The sequence below is a fragment of the Ixodes scapularis genome, unplaced genomic scaffold (genome assembly GCF_016920785.2).
Source record: "Ixodes scapularis isolate PalLabHiFi unplaced genomic scaffold, ASM1692078v2 PGA_scaffold2__306_contigs__length_199485367, whole genome shotgun sequence".
Lineage (NCBI taxonomy): Eukaryota > Metazoa > Arthropoda > Arachnida > Ixodida > Ixodidae > Ixodes > Ixodes scapularis.
Window position 1 is genome coordinate 176,686,131 of NW_024609857.1, and position 22,601 is coordinate 176,708,731.

Here is a 22,601-nt window from a genome sequence, read left to right on the forward strand (position 1 = left end):
TCTGCGGCGTCCCAGAGATCCACCGGGCCACACACCTCGCCGGGGCCCTTCATCAGTCTCGGCTCGCCGCCGAGTGGGCCCACCGTGCTGTCCAAGCTGCGCATCGTGCTGACGCCCGCCCGTTGGAGGTAGCAGAGGCCCTCCGCGTGCTTCGTCAGGCCCGGCCTGACCTCTTGCGAGACCCTGCGGCCCCGGAGGTCGCCATCCTAGACATGGACCTTTGAAGGGGGGGGGGGAGATGTGGGCGCTCGGCCCGCCACCCCGCGCCCATCCGGCCAACGACGCGCCACCGCCCTGGGGGGCGGCTCCTCGGCTCAGCGGACAAGATATAAGCACGTGCGGCAGCAAGCAGGAGGACTGTTCGGTTCGCCCAGCCGTCAAGCGTACTGGCCGATGGTAATAAAGCTCAGTTTGTGAAAAGGACGAGCCGTCTGGTCGATCTCCCGCGGTGGACGACGGAAGTCGAACGCCACAGTACTTATCGTATGCCATGAGCAACAGTTCTGACGGTGCGATACAAAGCTGGTGAACGCTCCCGTCGGCACGTGCTTAGCACGAGGTCAGCGCTATGCTTGTAGTGCTCCGCTGCATGTGTGCACAGGCCCTTAGAAACTCGTTGTCAGGAGGCACTACTCGTCAGATGCTCGGTGGCTCGAAAGTTCAAAGCTATGTCTTTCTGACCTAAATAACTGTGCCATTGGTAAAAAATAATCAATAAATAAACATAACAATAAATGCAAAAATAAAAAGCTGGAGAGAAAAAAAAAACTATCAAGAACCCGCCGGAAGTGATGTATCCTTGCATATTCAGAGGCCCAGAACTATGAAACAAGTTTCTCCTACCAAAATGTGTACAGGCCAAAGGAAACACGTCTCAAGAGTGTAAAATAAGAAAAAAAAATTTATGACGCGCTGAACTTGAACAAATTTAGAAATCTTCCCCCATCAGTCAATTTATTCCTCAACGTGAAAAGACAATAAATACATTATTTTGTATTCTGCAGATGGTAATGATATGTACTATCTCTGGTGTTAATTTAAATGCGATACCCCAAACAATGTGGGCGAAAAAAAATGACCAATTTTAGGGCATAATTGTTCGCAGGTACATGTTTGGATATTTATTCGAAACTCGTCTTGAACAACAATAATCATATCTTAAGACGACACTCACCTAGGCTATATATTGATCATTCTTAAAAAGATTAACATCTCTACCGTAAATAGCTTCGGCTATAGCGCGGTTCAAATATGTCACAAACGAGAATTGTCAAAAACCCGTCATCCTTCCTCGCTCCTTCGGGAATCTATTTTTCTAAAACCAAGCATGCCAGATGATTGAAATAAGCGGCATTGTCTTTCGCAAGGAATGCGGCACTCCATGTAAAATTGCGAGAAAAAAAATACGTACTTCACTGCTTGAATCCAAATGAAACCGCCCGCTGGTCTTTTGAAGTTCGACGAACTTCGAACTTTTACCCTAAAAGTTCGAAGTTCGTCGTACTTTTGACTTTTCAGGAATCGAGAGTTCGACAATTTTTGAATTCTTTTGATTAATAAGTTCAAAAGTTCGAAAATTACCGAATTTCTTAGCGTCGGAAGTTCGAAAAGCTTCGAACTTTTCAGTGCAAGAAGTTCGAAAGGTCGAAAATCATCGAATTTTTTAGCCTATCAAGGTCGAAAGTTCGACGAGCATCGAATTTATCAGCGTAATAAGTTCGAAAATTCGAACAGCGTCCAGTTTCTTAGTTTAATAAGTTCGAAAATTCGACTTCCGTTGAATTTCTCAATATGCAAAGTTCGAAAATTCGAAATCTTTCGGACCGCTTGATTCGATCATCGAACCTTCGATTGGAAAAACGTTCGCGGCATCCCTAGTGGTCACCAAGTGGCAAGAAAGCATCCATGACCTCTACATGCTATCGCAGAGCTGTATCAGAGACAACTTCCGAGGAGGAACTTCAAACGGGCTCGTCATCGCGGATGGCGATCGGCTACGATGGCCATGATTGATCGTGCCCTATCGCTGGGTAGTCACGCCAGCGGAGTGCGCATACAGCCAGGTGCACAGAAAACTGGACAAAAGTAAGGGTTAGAGGTAAGGGTTGTTTTTGAATTAGTTTGGTACAAGTACTAATCATGCTATCTACGAATATCTCTGGGCCAACTTTTTTTAAACGGTCTGATCATACTGTGCTTGAAATAATGAGGCCATAATTAACAACATTTTTTCAGTACACTTCAAGTATAGTCACTGTTAGATCCTGGCCGGTAGATGACGGCAGGATAACAGTAACTATTTATTAACTCATGATACAAAGGCTACATGACGACGTGACAGGTCCGCTGGCTGGTCTAGGCCGTTGACTGCGTGCTTCGCATTGTTCCCGCGGTGTGGCGTGGTCTTCTAGGTTTGGCATCTGTTTCCAGATGGTACCACCACTCAATACACAACACTCCTTCCCTTTTAGTCTAAGTGAACTCCTTCCACCGCTGGAGGGGGAGCTCGAGCCCCGTCTGATCTCTTCTTCCTGGCCACATTTACATCCTGCACTGGGCCCATCACCGACGTGTGCACTGCGCTGCCTGTATCCGGGGGCCAGGGATGGGCAGTATTTCAAATACAAGTATTTGAAATATGTATTTCAAATACTTTGTGTATTTTGCATTTGTATTTAATTACAAATCGGGTAATGTATTTGACGTGTGTATTTAAATACTAAAACGTGGGTATTTCAAATACAATTGTAATTAAATACACTTTTGTGGGCGAAAATACATCCCTCAAATTTATTGTCTCTGTCCAGAGCAGGAAGAAAACTACGTTCTGCGCCGAATGCAGTGTCTCTCAATCAAGCGCAAACGTTTAGTGACTTTGTGATTACGGTGCTGGTCCAGGGCAAGAATAGTGACGAAATCGACGTTCACAGGCAGACTGCCTAAATAAGTGCCTGTAACAACTTGTGATGCTTTCCAGCCTGAATTCCCACCATATTTTTGCCTGGAACATTCTAAATGCGCGGGTCGTCCAGATTTTCGTAACTGGTGCGAGTTGCAACAATAAAAAATTATCTAGCTAGTGCTGCGCGTCTTGGTCGTCTCGGTGCTTTGTTGGTCTATACCAAAATGTAATCGACGAAAAAAAGTTCCTTGAAGCTCTGCACTTTTTTCACCTATTACGTCCAAGCTGATTACATTTTTTGTGATTATATTTTTTTTACGTTACTAGAGGCTCGCACACTAACTCCCTAGTGTGCGATGCAAAATTAAAATGAGATACCCAGAAACCCGTTGCAGGTGCCCTGAAGTCGCTCACGCAAATTTTGAGGAATGTATTTGTAAAAGTATTTGGAGGAGACCAAATACATTTGGTTGTATTTGTATCTTGTATTTAAATACGTTTTTGGAAATGTAATTAGATTTGTAATTAAATACATTTTGACGAAGTATTTTGTATTTGTGCTTCGATACCTATTTGCATGTATTTTGCCCATCCCTGCCGGGTGCCAAAGTGGTTCAGGACGAGCAGCTTGCCGCTCTCCGTGGCTGATTCTGTCTGTTGCAACTCTGAATGCACCGCTCCTACACACTTGGTCGACAGAACGTCGTATGATAATGCCCTCCTGGGTGCGGGTTTTGTAGGAAACTGGACCCGTCATTTCAACCACTGTCGCCGGTATCCATGCAGGGCCACTGCTGTAGCTGCATATGAATACTGGGTCTTCTGGTCGAAACATTCGTGACTTCGGTTGGGCTCCTTCCATAGAATTCTCATCAGCTCCCTTCCTCATGCTCTCAGTCAGGTCCGGGTGCAATCGTTCAAGTATCGTCTTCAACCTCCTGTTCATCAGCATATCCACTGGGCTCTTGCCTTTCATCAGGCATGGTGTTACATGCTGCTGTAGCAGGAAACTGGCCAGATGCTGCCCTGATGTTTCCTTTTACAATACGCCGTAGCGAATCTTTTGTTGTGTGCATCATGCGCTCTGCTTGTCCGTTAGTTGACGGGTGGAAGGGTGCTGACGTGATGTGTCTGACCGACCGGCTTTCAAGAAGGTGCGGAATTCTTCGGAGGTCAACTGAGCCCCGTCATTCGAGACCCCGGTGCTGGAGTTGCATTCCATGTGTGTACTGACGCACGAGGAGGTGCAGGTCGTTACTCTTGGCATGCCATGCACTTGATCATATGGTCTTCCATGTTTCTGTTCATATTGGGCCACCACACATAGCTGCGAGCCAGAGCCTTCATTTGGACGACACCAGGATGTCCGACATGGAGGGCCTCGATCCAGCAACAACTTCCTACCTTCTGGGGGAAGTACGACTCTGTTACCCCAAAGTATACATCCTTTGTGAACCGGCAGCTCATGTTGTCGAATCTTGAATGGCTGGATATTTGCCTCAAAGCCTTTAGGCAGCTAACCCTTCAGAGCCCAGTTGAGAACCCTACAAACAGTGGTCTTTGCTGTCATTTGTGCAATGTCCTTGGCATGGAGTGGTGGATTGGATTCGTTCTCCAGAGACAAAACTTCTAGAGGAGGTAGCACCACAAGATCTGGAATGGTAAGTGACAGGCAACTAAATGCATCGGCATGTTGTATGTCCTTCCCAGGTCAATGAACCAAACTGTAGTTATAAGCATTCTGTAGGATCGTCCAACGCAACATTCGTGGAGACAAGATGTATGGCATTTGCTTCGCAGGTGTGAACAGTCCCAAAAGTGGTTTGTAGTGTTATGATCTCGAAGACAATACGCATAGTCATGGAACTTCTTTACGCTTGCCACCACTGCAAAGGCTTCTTTGTCGATTTGAGCATAATTTCGCTTGGTAGATGTCAATGTGCGGGAGTAAAATGCAACGGGGACCTCTTTGTCATCTTCCAGTCGAGGGCCAAGTACAGCTTTGACGTATGTCTTATGGCGAGGCATCACAAGTGAGCACAAAGGGCTTTGTTTCATCATAATGGTGCAGCACACTTGCTGAGGACAGCAGCTGCTTGCGTTCGTTGAAAACTTGTTCATGATGAGGCGTCCACTCCCACCGTGCTTCTTAGTCAAGTAGCCAACGTAGTGGCTCGGCCACCGCTGCCTTTTTCGTTATAAAGATGCGATAGAAGTTTAGCAGTCTTAGGAAGGCCTGTAACTCCTGTTTGCTTGTTGGTACTGGTGCCTCATGAATTGCCTTGACCTTTTCTTTTGTTGGGTGCACAATGAGAAATCCCAGGAACTCGACCTGCGACACTTCAATATGGCACTTTTCACTTTTTACCCTGAGTCCAGCATCAGAAAGACCGTGCAGGACTTCCTCGAGGTGGCCTGCCAACTCTTCTTTGGTGCTTGCAGCAATTAGAACATCACCGAATTATGACACAACCCCGGTGATCCCCTTCAGGAGGTCGTCCATGAAGCTCTGAAAGATCCCAAGAGCAACATTTACTCCAAACCGTAGCGGCTTTACTCGAAATGCTCTTCGATGGGTTGTGATCGTTCGTCCCTCCGCCGCTTCTTCATCAACCACCAGCTGCTGGTAAGCTTCTGCCAAATCCAGTTTTGCAAACAGCCTCCCCCCCGAGAGTGATGCTAGGAGGTGCTGTACCAGGGGGTTCGGGTACGGGTGTTAAGCCAGTGCCTTGTTGAAAGTGAACTTGTAGGCACCGCATATTCTGATGTCTCCAGTTGCCTTCATGGGCGTCACAATCGGGGTCTCCCACTTTGGTTGCGTGACCGGCTCAAAAATGCCTTGTTCAATAAGGCAATCGTGTTTAGCGTCAATTTTAGGCTTGAGCGCAAAGGGCATTTGCAAGGGTTTCATGCGGATTGGCATCATTGTAGGGTCCAGGTGCAACAATACTGGGGTCCCTCAAACTTCACAATCTTTTACCCGAAAACGCCATCACACTTTGCGAGCACACCTTCAATAGACAGCCCTGTGATCTTATATACCCCTAGCAGCCAGATTCCCAATCGTTCAAACCAGTCGATGCCGAGGAAGGTTATACGCTGTCCCCGGGCTGTTAGCACTTTCAGGTCTCCTTCGAGACTGCCGTCCTTGACATGGACCTTATACACCCCCTTGATCTGCACCGTATTGCAATGGAAATCTGAGTTGCGATTGAAATGGCTCACCCGGTACAGCATTTTCTTCGTGATCTCCTCAATTGTTTGTTCCGAGATGATCGATAACTCTGACCCCGAGTCAACTTCCATCATTTCCCACGTCCGGTGCTTACGTGTCTGCGATGCCTGTGGCGTGGCCAAATGGTTAGTATCGTACACTTCATCAGATTGTGTGTCCAAGTTCAGAACGTTCGCCGTGGTTTTGGATCCTCTTGTTCCCGTGGCCCGCTCTGTGCTCATTGTTTCATGCGACAAACACAGTCGATGGGGTCGATTTTTCTGCACAAGTTTCACTGGGCATCCTTAAATTGACAATACTCCGGTGCGTGAGCTCCTCCGCACCCATTGCAAGCTTTGTTTTCCCGTGGTACTGTTTTCTTGTAGGTTGCCTAAGCGTGTTTTCTCCTTCCTCTTGGTCCTGACGTATGGCAACGTCGGTTGCCACAGCTGGTTCTCCTCCCCTCACATCGGGGGTGCTTTGAGCCGCAGCTTCAGCTGCCAGCACTTCTTCCTGAGTCATCTTGAACGAGAGTTTTTTGTGTTTTTTTGCGAAGAGTCGAGCTTCAAGAGTTTCATCCCTCAGGCCACACACGAGTCGATCTTACAGCGTTTCCGCGAGATTTGGAAAGTTGCAGTTTTGTGACAATCGCCGTAGTTCCGCAATGAACAAGGCCACAGACTTCTCGGAACACTGATTTCGCCGGTAGAAGGCATTCTGGCGTACAATCTCTGACGGTTGGCTGAAGGTCTTCGTTTTGGGAGTTGCCAACGCGAGTAGGGACTGTACTAAGTCAAAAGTGGCAGCTCTGGAAACGCTAAAAAAACAGCACGTTTTCTGGATGGGTTGGTGATATTGTTTGCCTCGAAGTAGAAGTTCAATCTTGCCTCGTAGGCGTCCACTTCTCCGGAAACGAAGGGTGTAATTCTTCTATCTGTCCCAGGGTCGCCATTTCTCGTTGAGGGTACAAGAAGGGCACCCGAACAAAGAGAGATATTCACGAACTTTGTGCCACGCCTGTACGTTCAGATGTGGGGCTGTAGAGTGCGGCAGTCTCTATGCAATCCCATCCTCATCACCACATGATAGATTCTAGCCAGTATATGATGACCGGATAACATTAACTATTTATTGACTCAAGATACAAAGGCTACGTAATGAAGACATGAAAGATTCACTGGCTGGTGTTGGCCTTTGACTGTGTGCTTCGCATTTTTCCTGCGGTGTGGCGTAATCTTCTAAAATTGCGAACCGTGTCCCAGATGGTGCCACCGCTCAACACACAACAGTCACCATGAACGATCTATTGAAACTGTGGCTATTGCCAGAAACTTTCGAATAGGACACTGAAGTAAAAATTTTTGTCAGAAAAAATGGGTGATTACATGCGCAGAGACGTCAGAACCATTCAGGAGATGCGGGGCGACGGTGGTGAGGGGGGGGGGGGGAGGGGAGGGCGATTTTGCGCCCCTCCCCCATATCTTTTCTATTAAATTTCTGACCTGTCGGGGGGGGGGGGGGGGCGGTCGCCCCCCCCCCCCTGCCCCCCTGTTTCGTTTCGACGCCACTGTACAAGCAGAATGTGATTACAACCATCGTGTCTGTAGTCGACTGTATACTGGTGGTTAGGGCGACGGCCATTCGCACCGAGAGCTATGGTAAAATGCGGCTGATTCATCTGTAGAACTTGGTATGTATCGCGGCGATAGTTTCATTGACTTGCCCTACAACAAAGTAACCGTCAAAGAAAAGAAAGCCTGAGTGGCAGAGAAGGGCTGCGGCTGCACGGTTGGCAGGACTCCTCGTGGCGGTACATTGACGGCACTTGTTAACATTTATGTTCACACACTCTTTGCATCAGTCTTGCCCGTTCGTGATATCAATACCATTTGCCTTTATCTTCACGATGCCGTTTCTATGTTTTGAGCACACCTTCGGGGCCAACTCGCCGAGTACGGGAAGCATGCCTCGCCGCGAGCTCGGCCAGGCAATGATCAGTCGGCAGTGGCCCCCGAATGTATGCTTGCTGAAACGCTGCCACCGGGACATCGGCCTCTGCGGTAAATGACATATGGATCATTGCGTTGTTTAGCAGTACTTCACTAACTCATAACTTTACTATGAGTGGAGTCTAGAGCCGCTGGTCAAATAATTCCGGGATTCCAGCTACGCCTTGAACCACATATTGAAATTCGTTCTTCCGACACAATAGCCTTTTGCATCAAATCTTTGTCGGTGGCATATCTGAACTTCCTGCTCGTAGCACACTTTACCAACGCCGAAATATCCCGTACGTGCTCGTTGAATGTCGTCATCGTAAGTTTGGCACAGTTTTTCAAGTTCACATGCCAAAAACCAGGTAGTTTTGTAGAAAATATGGTGCACATCAGTGCATGTCCGGGCAATTTGTGGCATCCTATGCCTTGGTAAGTGCTTCCATGTGGTGGGAAGCCAACCACCAGCAGGCCCCCGTTCGTTTGCCGTCTGATAAGAAAATTAGTTGCTTTGTTTTATATGAACTACAGGCAACCCAAGGAGTTGTGGCTACTTTTTGATACAGTGCAGTCAAACGCACTGAAACGAAACTGTGTGTATGTGCCTTTACGCCGCTGCACTTCCATTTTGGACCTGCAGTTTGTACTTTCTTTCGTTCTCGTTCCCACTCGGCTTTGACGTCAGCAGATCATAGATGAAGGTTGCTCAAACATAAAAAAGGAGACGAATAGTTAGGTGTCTTGGCTGATTGTGCCTTAAGCAACTTCGACAAAAGGCAGCAAGAAGGGAGATGATTGTAAGGATTGCAAAGGAAAAACAAAGCTTTGATGCTGACTGCATGCCACGTCGGCGGTGATATCGCACAGGCCTGTCCAAATGGAATGGTGCGCAAAGCAAACATTTGTTTTGCGGGTGCGGTCCTTACACGTGTTTGTACAGTAATGACTTTCACTTTTACTTAGCTGAGTGTGTAAAAGTCGTTGCATTTTTTTATGACGCCATCATTTCTTTAGTTTTGCATGCTGCTAAATGAAATACAAAATGCAGTGGAATTTTTTGCATACTTGGAACCAAAAAGACATTGAAGAGAACTAACAAAAAAAAAACAGTTTATTCTATTTACAACGTAGAGCTGGAACGGCAATGCTTCTTTGCCAAACTGAAGGCCCCTCCTCCCCTTCAAGGGCCTTGTTGTAGGGCTTGCCCGAGTAACGTGAACATTGTTTCCCCCTGTTCGATATAAAAGTTTCCTGCCTTCTCCATCATTTCGGCAGCCTCGCAGGCTACCCTTGCTGCCCTCGCCTGCTCTTCCGATGCCTTCGCCTGCTCTTCCGACGCCTTCAGTTTGGCAAGGAGGCACTGCCGTTCTAACTTGATTTTCTCGTGTTGCTGCGCCAGGATGTCGCTGTAGTATTGTTTGTCCGCAGCCCGTGTGCTGGCAGCCGAGCCTGCGGGCGATGTGCTGGGCCTCCAGACAGGTCGTGGACGATGTGGTCCCCGCCGGCCCCGGCCCAGCGGTACCGGTCGCCTTTCAGCAGCAGCTGCTGCCTCAGGCGGTCCCCCTGCCAGAGGAGGAGGCCCCTCCCGACGTAGCAGCGCAGCTGCTGCACAAGGCTCCACGGGCGCCTCATCCTCGTCCAGCGGCCAGTCCGGAGCCACGTAGTCTTGGGTGTCGTCGGATTCCGGCACCTCGAGGAAGGCGACCCCGGGGTCCACGTCGAGCTCATAGCTGAGGACTCGGTCCTCTCCTACAACCTTGTTGGTGGTTGGCTGCACGCTGACTGGTGCTGTGCTGGCCCTAAGGAAAATGCACAAGAATGTCAGTCTTGTCACCCTTGTACATAATTTGAGAACCCTCTTATTTGTATTTCATTCATGCTTTTTGTGTGCATGTGGATCAAGCTGGACTCCTCAGCTCTCGGCCATTGCTGCTATTAGTTGTGAAAGTACGTGTGCTTTAGTAGAGCCAGTCTACAGTGTGCAGGTCAAGCCTGATCTTGGCTGTTGCGGCTATTAGTTGTGAAAGCAGCTGGCTTCATGCAGATCCACTGTGCAGTGTTGATGCCGGCCACATATTTCTGGTTGCTTGTCCCTACAATTCCGTTTTATGTCAAAAAGACTATCATGTTGAGCAGCAGATGTGCTGAGGGTGATTCCAAATTTAGTGGTAGTGTCTACTGGTCGGTGGTTAATAAATTGCACTCACTGTACACCCTATTTGAACTGACTACTCAGGATTACTCTCTGATTTATTTTATTTATCAATACTGTTCACCCTTTCAGGGTGGTTTTATTCCAGAAAAGACATTCCTCATGCTATGTAATGTGCATGTTGGAAGTGTTGCAAAAGCTTGACGTCAGCATGTGCTCAGCAGCAGCGAACTGAGCTGTGACAGTGAATGCTACCTACAAAATGAGCGAGATTTGAGAGCACTAATCTCACACAAATATGTTTATGTAACAGACTGTCTCAGCTTTGTGCCTTCATTCATTTGACTTGCCATCTCAATACAACGGGCCTGAAGCAATGAGGTCCAAACTTTGTGTTCGTGACGTCTGGGTCTACGTAGCTGTAGAGTTTTCAACATTAAACAATAAATTTGTTTTGCTCCTTGTCGTAGTTCGGCTTGACTTCATAAACGTCTAGCCTGTATACGGTAGTCTTGCGATAATTCAAACTCGGATATTATACTTCTGGTTAATTCAAACAAACTTCCTAAGTTTGGTTGTCCCGCTGTGTTTTTAGTGTATTCATATGCCACTTGAACCGAATGCCGTTTTCCTGTAATTCATGTTTTTTTTTCTTGCATCCCTTTTGTTGAGTGTGCTTCTTTCCGAGCACCGGCGCACTGCAGAGGGAACACCCATGGAGCTGTTGCTTCTCCGCAATGCACCGGCGCTCGGTGATAAGCGCACTCAATGGGGCTCATGCGGAAATTTCCGCAGCAACTTGCACAGACGCTGTGATGTGGCAGCAAGGCATACACCGAGCGCCGGTGCATTGCGGAGAAGCAACAGGTTCATGGGTGTTCCCTCTGTAACGCACCGGTGTTCGGAAAGAAGTGCACTAAACAAAAGGGCTGCAAGAACAAACACATATGAATTACAGGACAACGGCATTGAATTAAAGTGGCATGGACATAGCATGGGCACGTCACAACGTCCGCACAAGTTGCTATAAAAACTGTGGTGCAGTGCCCGTTTTTATTGTTCTAGTGTCCCCGTTTAATAGTTCACACTAGACAACTTCTTGACCTGATGAACAAACTGAATTTTGTTTTGAGTGATGGTGTGCCTTATGAACAGCCCACATAAATGAACATTTTTTGAGGGATAAATAAACTATGTCTTACATTTCACGATTGTTTCATGTGTAGCATACCTGGTTATGATCAGTAGGCCTATGTAAAGGAAAGCATGAAATATCTTCTGTGTACGTGAAGTCATTTATAAGGCGAATCATATTTTTATCTTGCGTCATTATTTAGATAAATGTATGATAAATCAAACAAACTTCATGGCTTCCTGGAGTTTGAAATCATGAGAGTATAATGTATTTTGTAATGGTGGTGTAGTAGGAACACAATCACCTTTGTCTTGTTCGCATTGCATGACACCTTTTTAAGATATACCTTCTACCATTTCAGCAGTGTACCAGCCTAAGTCTGCTATCATTTTTCTTTCCCAAACCTTCAAGACTCGGCCAACGGCGCTTGCAATGTTCAGAAGACTGCGTCGTCCTCCGCTTGTACATGTCGGCTTATAATCACCATCATTTTAATATTGCATCTCACAAGATTAGGTCGTGATCTTATATCACATTATCACCATTGCTAGATGCGGCATTATGGGCGTACCTTGTACGGGCTGTTGCCTTTCTGCAGTGCTGTGGCTCTCCTGATCCAATAATTATCATTATTACTATCATTTATCTTATTATTATTATCATCATTGATGAGTGCAGTGGCCTTTAATTGACATGCCTAGCTTGACTTTAACTTCAAGTAACATGGCTCAAAGCTTTAGAGTTCTTGGATGTGCACGGATCTTTCTTGCTCTGGAGGGAACACACCTGAACGTTTTTTTGAGTGGCCCAGTATTTAGTACTTGCGAACCCCAGATATGATAATGAATACAATATTAGCTTTGCTAGCAGAACCCCCAATTGTATGAATCTCAAAAGGCTAGACTTCGTACAAATAGCAGTAACATGACAGCTCAATGGTCGGTGTCAATGCCTCCTTCGATATCCAGAAGGTTGGGGCTAGTGGTACCGATGACCGCCAGCACAGCTTCAGCCAGCGGTGTCAGTCGGTAGTTGTTGCGTCCTGCGGCTGTGGAAGACAAGGTTCTCTTTATATTTTGTTTGGGCATTCAATTTTTTTTGATTGCAGCAAGCACATTCATTGTTTTGATTTGATTGAATTCATAGGTTGATATCTTAGTTGCTTCTATAATTTAGCCAAGAAAATGAGAAAGTGAAAAAAAACTTTCTTCCGCACACAGAATGTGCGCTTCATTTTTATGTGCAGTAAAAACATATGTATAGCAAACTCACCGGTCGTGGAGTCTGCCTTCTTCAAGAGGGTCAGTTCAGCGCGGCTGCGAGATTCTAAGTTTTGCCACTGCTTTTTGAGCTGCGGCACAGTGCGCAGCGTCGATGGATGCCGCGAATTCATCACGGATGCGATCTCTTGCCATGCTTTTCTTTTAGCAGCTTTTGTAATATTGTTGTTAAATTTGTTCTTAATTATACGTTTGCGTTTCTCAATTTCGTAAACCAATTGAAACTTATCATCTTCGGACCAATTTGATTTCTTTACCTTAGGAGGCATCGATGTCTCCATGCAGCAAACGCAGACGGCCGTCTGCTAACTTAATGATCGAAACATAATTATCAACTTTTATTGCAAATGCTTCCGAGAAAATACGTCCAGCGCAATATTTTGTTCTTTAAAAATTGGGCGTCTAAGGACACGCAGGCATTTCTGTAGACAACTTTATTCGGCGTACGCACGGGACGTCGACGACGGTGGTGACAGACGATCGCGATACGAAGCAATATGACAGCGTTGGTGCGCACTAAACTCTACCCAAAACCGCGCATCGCTGACTCTTTTTTTCTTTCTTCTATTTTGCACGGAACCACGGTATGTACGAGACATTTGCCGCAGTTTTGTGACTGTCGTCGTTTCTTTTTGCCCAAACCGATCGCAGCGTAGCAGAAGCAGACAATCTCTCGCTTGCCGCCTCGCGTCGCCGGCGCTTTCTTATTGGACAGGAGGTCACAACTCGTCACTTCCACGTCCGGAATCTCCGGCCGTGCTCCAAAATTTACTCGGTCTCACTCTAGGGTAAAGGCTTTGTACCTTTGCGATCGAAAATTTACCCGGGTCCGGCATTACTCAATTTTTGTTGTCACGTGATATGATCCGCCAGGGTAACTCGGATCCATTCGAGTAGATTTAGAACGCACCCTTAGTTTTCTCCAGTATTTCTTCAGTTTTCCCTAGATTCCCTCTCTAGGTACTGCTCACTCCGTTCTTGGCGGTCTTGGTGCCAGACTCAAGTCCGGACTTTGCTAAGACCGCGCCGGAGACTGTGCTGGATCCGTCTTGGTCTCAGTCACGGTCTCAGCCGAGACCGTCAGGCGCCTGAGTCAAGACTTGAGCCAAGACTTGAGTCAAGACATTCTAGCAAGCGGCCCCAGGTTTCTGTCAGTAGAGAACGGGGATGGCATTCCGATGGACGTGGTAATGCTACTGTGTTTACACAGCAGGCGGACTCGGATGGCCGTGGGTCACGCTGTTAGTTATGTACATGAGGCAAGTGCATATTTCTGGGAGTGTTTGCATTTAAGTCGCAGTCCTGAAGGCGTAGCAGAGTGATCCTGAGTGGCTTTGGCGCATCGAAGCGTTGTTGACCTTGAGACAATTACAGTGTCATGATGCTAACCAATGTAGGCTGGCCATGCCATCACTGTATTAGCGCTGAAGCCTTAGAGAGCGTTGCTGTTGTGCTGACATGTCATATTATGGTAATAAAGAAAAAAGAGGAAAAAGGCCTTGCGTGACCTATACTTCGTTTCACTTTATGGTGGACCGCAGAAGACGTTACGTGCCAACGAAGCCAATCCAATGCCGGTGTGAGAGTCACGTGATTTTAGGAAGTGGTGCAGCACCTAACGGCGCGCCATAGAGATCATACGGCGCGCCGCGCCCCAACCAAGTCACGTCATATCTTCGAATCGTTGGATTGGCTTAGATGGGTTGTAGCGTCCACTTCTGTCCAACATAGGGTGAAATTGAGTATAGTCGGTAGCATGTCTGGCTTGCCACCGAAGGGTGGCAAGCCAGACATCGAATCCCGCCTAAAGTTCTTCAAATTTTTCCTTTAGGGCAAAGCGAATTGCTTTATAGAGCGACCAATCATTTGAGACATGCGGCGACATTCAATTTTAGTACATGTTTTTAATCACTTTCATTCCACGCGTGACCTCAAGTTTCACGAGAGTGTTGTGGGTTGTTTAAAATTCCCGCGGGAGGTCATGGGACTGTGACGTTATGAACCTATGAACCAATCAGAATTTCGACGGCACGGCGCTGAAGCCGGCTTTTCTGCCACGACACCGATTCTCTGCGACACCATCTCTTAACGCTCTCCCGTTAGAGGGCGTGATGACTGATATAAGTCCGGGCAGAGCCGTGTATAGAGAGAGAGTTTGGTCAATGGGAGGAGCGGGCAGAGCCAGTGCGTGCACCAGACGTAGAGAGAGGGCTTGGCATGCTCTCTTGGCCAACCAGAAGCTGCAAAGTTTGCCCTAGCGGTGGTAATGAGAAGCTGTTTTAGGAAGAGCGTAAGGGTTAATTGTAGCAACTCTTCATGGTTGAAAACATGATGCTTCTGATGTTTCGAGTATGATTATGCAAAAAGATGTAAGACACGAATGTGGCGGTCGAACTATGTTTTGCACGGACAGAGTGCGAACACTTGGTCAGCAGATTCCCGGCCTTCGGCACGTGGCGTAAGCATTATGTCGATCGTTCTGCTAGTCGCGCTCTTCCATCATGACTTTCGACGACCATGACTGAAACATAACGTGCACAATATTTTAGATCAGCGAGAGTTACTACGATTCACTTATTAATATAGTTCCTCGCGACCACCGCCAGAATAATATTTCTGGTTTCTGGTTGGCCATATTCGAATTCGTGAAGACGCCCTAGAACACAGCCAGCCCGCTTTCGGCAAATGGCGTCTCCTCATTCGATTCCTATACTTCCCAATGAATGGCCAAACTCTCTCTATATACGACTCTGAGTCCAGGTGAATATACCTGGCAAGCTTGCAATTGCACGCGCTTCCCACACGAGCGACACGCCTTTGGCGGTCGAAAGTATTTCTATGAGGTACCGACTGGTCGGAGTTTTTTTTTTCTGTCTTCTCGAGTTTAGTCACATCTTCGGGAAAAAACGAAGGTGATATTCATTCACGGGATAAAAATAATCTACAAGTCACCTCTAACTCACTTTTTTCAAGAACCTCTTCAGCCTCCCTTCATTTATTAATTTGTGTTCACTAATTTCTACGAATATAAACAACAACCTAGTCGTGTAAGAGCAAGCTCTTTTACTTACATTATGCAAATTGCTTCCTGTTTAACTATAGGAAGCCTAATTTTGATATCCACGCAATATTTGAGGGGCACGGTGGCGGAAAGGAGCGGTAATGTACTTAACTAAGTGGTATGCAATCCTAAAAGATTTGCTTTGTTATTTTATAAAAAAACAAATTTTCTGGCGTACGAATGATTGGGGCGTTTAATTTCTTCGACCGAGGAAGGATACTCCCATGCACGCACGCGCAAAAGAGCGCGCCTCGTAAATAAGCAAGACGTGCACCGGCGTGAGCTGTACCGGTTGATAGATAATAATATATAAAAATCATAATGAAGAGCTAAATACTATTGGAGCTATTAAGAAATTCCTTTTTTCGGCGTGCGAAGCGTTTTTGGATTCAGCCAGTATAATGACTATACCTCAATGGCACCCTCTTGTACGACTAACGGGGTGTCGTACAGCAGCTTAGGAACATCAACAATTTGTTATCATCAATATTAAGCGAAACTAAATAAATAGTTTTCTACCCATTTAAGTGTAATTTAGGAACTCTTCGTATGCAGTTCTTCCCGGACAATCAACAATCAAATTAACTTTTATATGCTGCCAAATAAACGTTGCAGTCTTTAAAAGCAGTTACGAACAAGTTCGCCGTTTTTGGCGTACTTGAGCACGAAGATGTGCATAAATACTCTTTAAAAAAAAAAAAAAAAAAACATTTGACAAAACTTTACGCTACAAGTTGAGCGGATACGTAAGGGGGCAAATCGTCACAGTTCCCAGCAGGCTTCCCTATTGAAAAATCCACCAGACCGGTTTGGTGTGTCCTAGTGTTTTCTGACGTAAACATCAGACCGGCCTGGTGTGTTCTGGTGCGCACATCAGACCAGCCTAACGTGTTCTGTTGTCCCCACCAGAACACGTTAGGCTGGTTTGGTGTGCCCATCACATCATCCGAGTGTGGTCTGATGTGTACAACAAAACACACCAGGCTGGTCTGATGTGCACAACACAGCACACCAGAATGGCTTGATGTGCACGCTACGCCACACCAGACTGGTCTAATGTCCACACCAAGGCACACTAAACTGGCCTGACATGCATACCAGGGTGCCTCTGGTGAGCACACATTACGGATATATGTATGGTGTTGGATGAAAACATGTTTTCTTGTAAAATTAAATAAGATGTACAGAGCTAAAACACCACATTTGATTTTATAAGGTGCTTAATTGAAGGGGCGATGCAACGATTCACTTCAAATAATATCTACTTTGCGTAAGCATGTTGGCACAGTGTAAAAAACGTTTACCTATATGCAATAGCCTGATGGAAAGAATACAGGTTTGTCTCGTCAACAATCGTCAGCAGCTTGTCATCAATGAAAACTTGAAAATATTTCAGTCGGCATTTGACATCATCAGAGGCCGTAAACATGGGTTCCGCAGGCTCCAGAAAACACCGGTCTTCTTTTCCCCAGTCAAAAACTTCCGGCGGTGACTTTTGCTTCTTGACGTTGACAGAAGTGGACAGGCGGGCGTTCTTCCTTCAGTTTCGTTATCGCTTGGAAGTTCTGTTGTTAGGCCCTTCGTTGGCAAGTTCTCCTCGTCACTGTCACTCACTTCACTATCACTAGGTCCCGCATCAGACACTGTTCCACTTTCTGGAATCAAAACCACACAGGGACGATCGCGACACCATGTCTGGTAGAAAGATCCCGATGGAATTTCCCTCGGGCAGCAGTGGAATACGAAGCCTAAAAGAAAAAAGCACAACGTCAAATTCTACCAGAAAACAGGAATGTACTAAACCACGCCAAACAGGAAGCTTTCTCCCGACAAGTACAGCCGATTCCTCGTGCACAGGTATGTAAAATTCAGAGTGAACGCCCGCCCCTAAAGTAAACTACTGAAACACTGCCAAATCTAAGCACGGAACGGAACACCACAGAAATCACAGAGCTACTATACGACTCCTCTCTTAAGACAGTTTCACATGCAGCGACTGTGCGAAAAAAAAAAATCGGTGCGACAGCCGACGCAGCGAGTGCGATCGCAATGTTTGGTTTCACATGCTCCAACAACCGCGCAATTTCTGTCGGAGCGGCTGGCGCTTCGGACACGGACGCGACGCGTTTTACTTTGTCTAAACTACAACAAAAACGTCTTAATAAGCATACATGTTTTAGGAATGCAATATGTAACCAGAAATTTATAATAACGAAGCATTAAATCAGAAGCTTTTATGTGCCTACATTTATTTTCGCGGATGAAAGTGGGCTAATGAACGGCTGATTGACGAGCAAGCGGTCGCACCGGCTCTGCGGCAAAATACCAACTTGGTGGAAACCAGTTGCAGAGCCACTGCGACAGTGCGACTGCGATTTTAATCGCACATATACTAGAAATCGCACCGATTTCGGGCGAGAATCAGAGCATGTGAAAGAGCCTTCGCATATCTACTATGTACTTTTTTTTTCCCGACCTTCATTCGTTTCAGGGTAAAATACGTCAGCGCTATGGAATCCAGAACTTGTAAAAATTCAAAATTAGCATATTTCAGAGCAAAGTGCTGCTTACCTTTGTAACAGCAGGTCGAAGTGCGTAGCACGGCGTGGACGATACGCATCTTGGGCGACGCCATGCACATCGCAGCCGACGGAGCGACGAAGTATCTGGAAACCCCTCGCGGCGAAAAGTCAAGACCGCGAAACCGAAACCAGAAAATGTATTTCCTAAGATACGTTAAACATTTTGCATGAGTATTGCTTTGGGTCCCAAAAACACTATTTTTATATTGAATGTGTCCTAAAAATACACAAACATTTTTTAAAGTACCTAAAAGGGTTAATAAAAATAAAAACGAAAGGAAAACTTTAGTGTTGCTAGAAGTGCTAGGAATCGTCGGCGGCGTCTGTGCACACTGGGCAATTTGCCCCGCCAGCGAGCTGCTGAGCGCGAAGGAAAAAACGGTCTTGGGAGAAAAGGTAAGGATTAAGGATATTTCTTTGTTTCTTTTTGTGCTTGCTGCATTACCATGTGGAGATTTCGCATTATTAGGTCTGCTGAGACACTTGTAGCTTTATTTTCAGTGAACGATTCGAGCCTGAATGTATAGCTCTACAGAAGAAAAATTTCCGGGCGGCTATCAGTTCGAAAGTCTTTGTTACCCAGCATTGCTAGCCGGCAAGCATATTATAGAGTTGTCATTTGGACACCAGTTTGAGTTGTCTTCACCACTTGTGGGGTCTCTTTGTAATCGCCGCGCGATCGGCATGTGCTTCGCTCGTCTCCCAGGGAGTGACACAACACAACCAGAAGATTGCGAATCGGTTTACTATACTTCCCAGTTGTCCGTCTTCGAGAGCCGGCACTGCGGCCCGCCGAGCCGGGTTGTCGCCCGTCATTCAGAGCTCGCAGTCGCTGACCGTGTCCAGGCCTGCGGGTCGTCCTCCCCACGCCAGCGCTGCGTAGACAAGCTGTTCCGGGCTATCACAGCCCGAGTCTCGCTGCGGAACCACTCCGGGATCGTCATGGCCTAGGTCGGTGTGGCCAGGGCTCGCCGTTTCCGCCGGTCCTGATCTGAACCTCGCTGGCGGAACGCTCCAGCAGTCGCCATGAGCCAGACCAGCCAGAACGGCTGCATCGTTCCTGCGCGGCCCCAGCCTGGTGCGGCACGCTCTTCCTGTTTCCTCGCGCTCGCCCCCGGCTAGAAAATGTGAGTAATTAGAAACATACTCTGCATGCTAGAGAACAGTATGCACGTTACAATGGCTGTACCGTGATATGCAAGCCTGGTGTGAAAAGGTGACAGGCAACAAGGTGCACATGTGAGAAGGATATTTACGCTTCACTTGAGCTTTTTCTAAACAAAAACTTACGCATCCTGTTTTCTGAATGCCGTCACATTTGTTACCAGATTCAGCGTTAAATTTTGTTGCCGAAACAAACAAAGCTTTATGTGCTGCGAAAATTTGCTATTTGAGAACTCGCAGGTTTGGAAGGTTTTGGTTACGACCGCGCGTGTGGCGAACGGCTATGTGCACATACAACTACGACTGCCGGAACGGGCCTCTCGCTTCTTGAAGGCCTGATCGCCTGATTCTGGACGTCACAGCGAAGCAAGAATCGGCCCAATTGTTCCTATTGTATTTCCCTATGTGCTGTCTATAGTCTGTTGCAACCTAAGAACGAAGGGCGAGGGTAAGACGGGCCGGGGTGGAGGAAGCAGGCGGAATGCTAAGGAGAGAAGGAGGTTTTCCGCTCTCTTCTCCAGCGTTCCGTCTGCTTCCTCCTCCCCGACCCGTCTTAACCTCGGCCTTCGTTCTTAGGTTGCAACGGACTATAGTGACTCAAAGAACAACTTGTATAAAATTGTTATTTTGCAGAGTAGTCTGCAAAACAAGTTCGTCAGACCACTTTCCAAGCCTGCACATCTATTTTCATTCACTTCAACAGCAATAATTACTGTAGAATTTACTTACCTGATGCATCACACTGCAGTGATCCACTTCTGTTGTCGTGTCACTTCCGAAGATCTCGAGGGGAAGCGGTATAGTTTAACGCGTGAGTCGCCTTCGCGACTGTGACAGTCTTTCACGCAGCAGTAGCGACATTTATTTTTTGGGGGAACCCTATCGAACCCCAGCGGGTTCCTGTGGCATCTCACCTACTCCTATATGAGTAGGCAAGATGCTGCAGAAACCCGCTGGGTTCATGGAGGCGTGAAGCCGGGACTTACTTTTAAGAAGAACGGTTCCCAAAAAGGCTGACGCCGATCCAAAATGCCACATTCACACTTGGTTTCTAAATGCACCCGCCTGCAGTCCTTGCTAACCGGGCTGTCCTGGCCTACCCACTCTTTTATTTTGCAGCCGCTAGATGGCGCAATACGTAGTGACAAATTGCATTGCCGGTTAATATTTGGGTCACTTAAAGTGAGGGGAGTGGGTGGAGTGGAATGGGGGGGGAGAGTCTTGTATTATCGAGATTCTGCTGAGTCGTTGCCCAAGACGCCTCCGACTGTACGTTGCAAATCTTAATTTGTTTTTCATCTGTATAAAAGCAGATATTAATTTACTGACAGGATGACAGTGCTGGTGGGCCCAAATCTAATTATGTATTTGCAATCTGAACTGCCGATAATGTAGTTACAGGTAGTGACAATCTCAATTTAGTGAAGCAAGTCAATTGATTGTTCAGGAGAGGCTCTGCCCAATACTGTTATTCACATGTTTCAGGCCCTTCTACCGTTAAGAAAATAGTGTTTCACCCTCTTTGCACACAGCAGCAGAGGGATCAAAAGTCGCTTTTTTAGGGGCAGGACAACACTGTCATATCACTATAGCCAGACTTTTAACTCAACAAATGGTTGATGACAGAACAGGAAGACATCATTCCATTACTTCTTTATGCAGCGTAGCACGATACAGTCATTGCTTACCTGACAGGCGAGTAGTTGTAACAACGAGAGTTGGTAAGGTTGCCAGTATCCCACATGAATAAATACTATCTTAAAGGCGTGATTTCAAAAGGTAGTGTTCATTTATTTAGTGCATAAAGCAGCCTGGCTGTGGCAACATCATAAGCAACAATACCACCTTAATGGTAGTGACCACAGCCCTTGTGTCACCTTACTAAACGCACCTCAAGAAAGAGCTGACATACCTCTACAGGTTTGCATCGTCATAAATCAAGTCAAAGCGATTTGCTAATGGTCTGAAAATCCTAAAACAAGTGAAAGTAATTTACTGGTCGAGTGAAATTACGAAACATTTTGAGGGCATGCATTGCTGAAATCTCACCCCATTAGCAACTGCAGCATACATTTTGTTTGGGCATATGCATGCTTCCTGCTATTGCTACAACAAAGAAATGGGGTTCAATGTTTTGACTAACATAGCTCCTGAGCATAGGGCTAGATTGACGTTGTGAAGGAATATTGTGCTTTATTTATACTGCATTGCACGTCATTTTGAATATGTTGTGCGGCTATCTTTTTCTTTATTACAGCTACAGTATGTCCTAGCGTATAAACAAATCAAGACCTTGATGTTACTCGTCGCTCTAACCCTTAATTTGCTAGCCTAGGTGCTGCAGCGGCTGCTCCACCTGGTGAGGCCGCGGCCTCCTCTTGGCCATCTCTCTTTGCTGTCCAAGATGGTGAGGTACGTATCTGGGCCTACAAGACATTTTGTCTCTTGTTTTCACTTCATTGACTTGTTCAGGAGAACAGACTAATGTTAGAAAAAACAAGGACACAAACAGGCAGGCACACAAAAAGGCAAACACAGGTACTGACTTAAAGGTGCACTAAAGATGTTTCGCTGATCGTCTGCCCTTGGTGATAACTCATTCGACAGGCTCTAAGCATCCTAAATATCCAAAAAATTATGCTCGTTCCATTCCTATTTTCCTTCTAAAAGTAGAAATAAAAGAACATACTTAAGTCTTTCCATAGGACAAGCAGGTGAACTATCTTCAAAAGAGTGTACATGCGGATGACCGTGACATCAGTGCTATCTGATAGCCGTGTCCCACAAATTACAGTTTCGCAGTGACAATAATAGCTATCCAGGGGCTAGTAACCTAGCCCGCTTCACTAGTATAGACTAGCAAAGAAGACAGGATGGATGGATGGTAATGGCTATACCCTTTGTAACGGGCGGCAGCTTGTGCCACCCAGCCTCACATTTCGTCATCCCTTCTTTTTTTTAAATTGTATAAATTTTGTTCTAACACAACCCCACCCCCCTTTTTAAAGTGATTACATTGCTTATTTATATCTTTTTTTTTATCCTTCCCTAGATCTTTTCCACCAGTCTTCCAATCTCCTCTTAGTTACCGCAATTCTTTCTCTATCCATTTGTCCA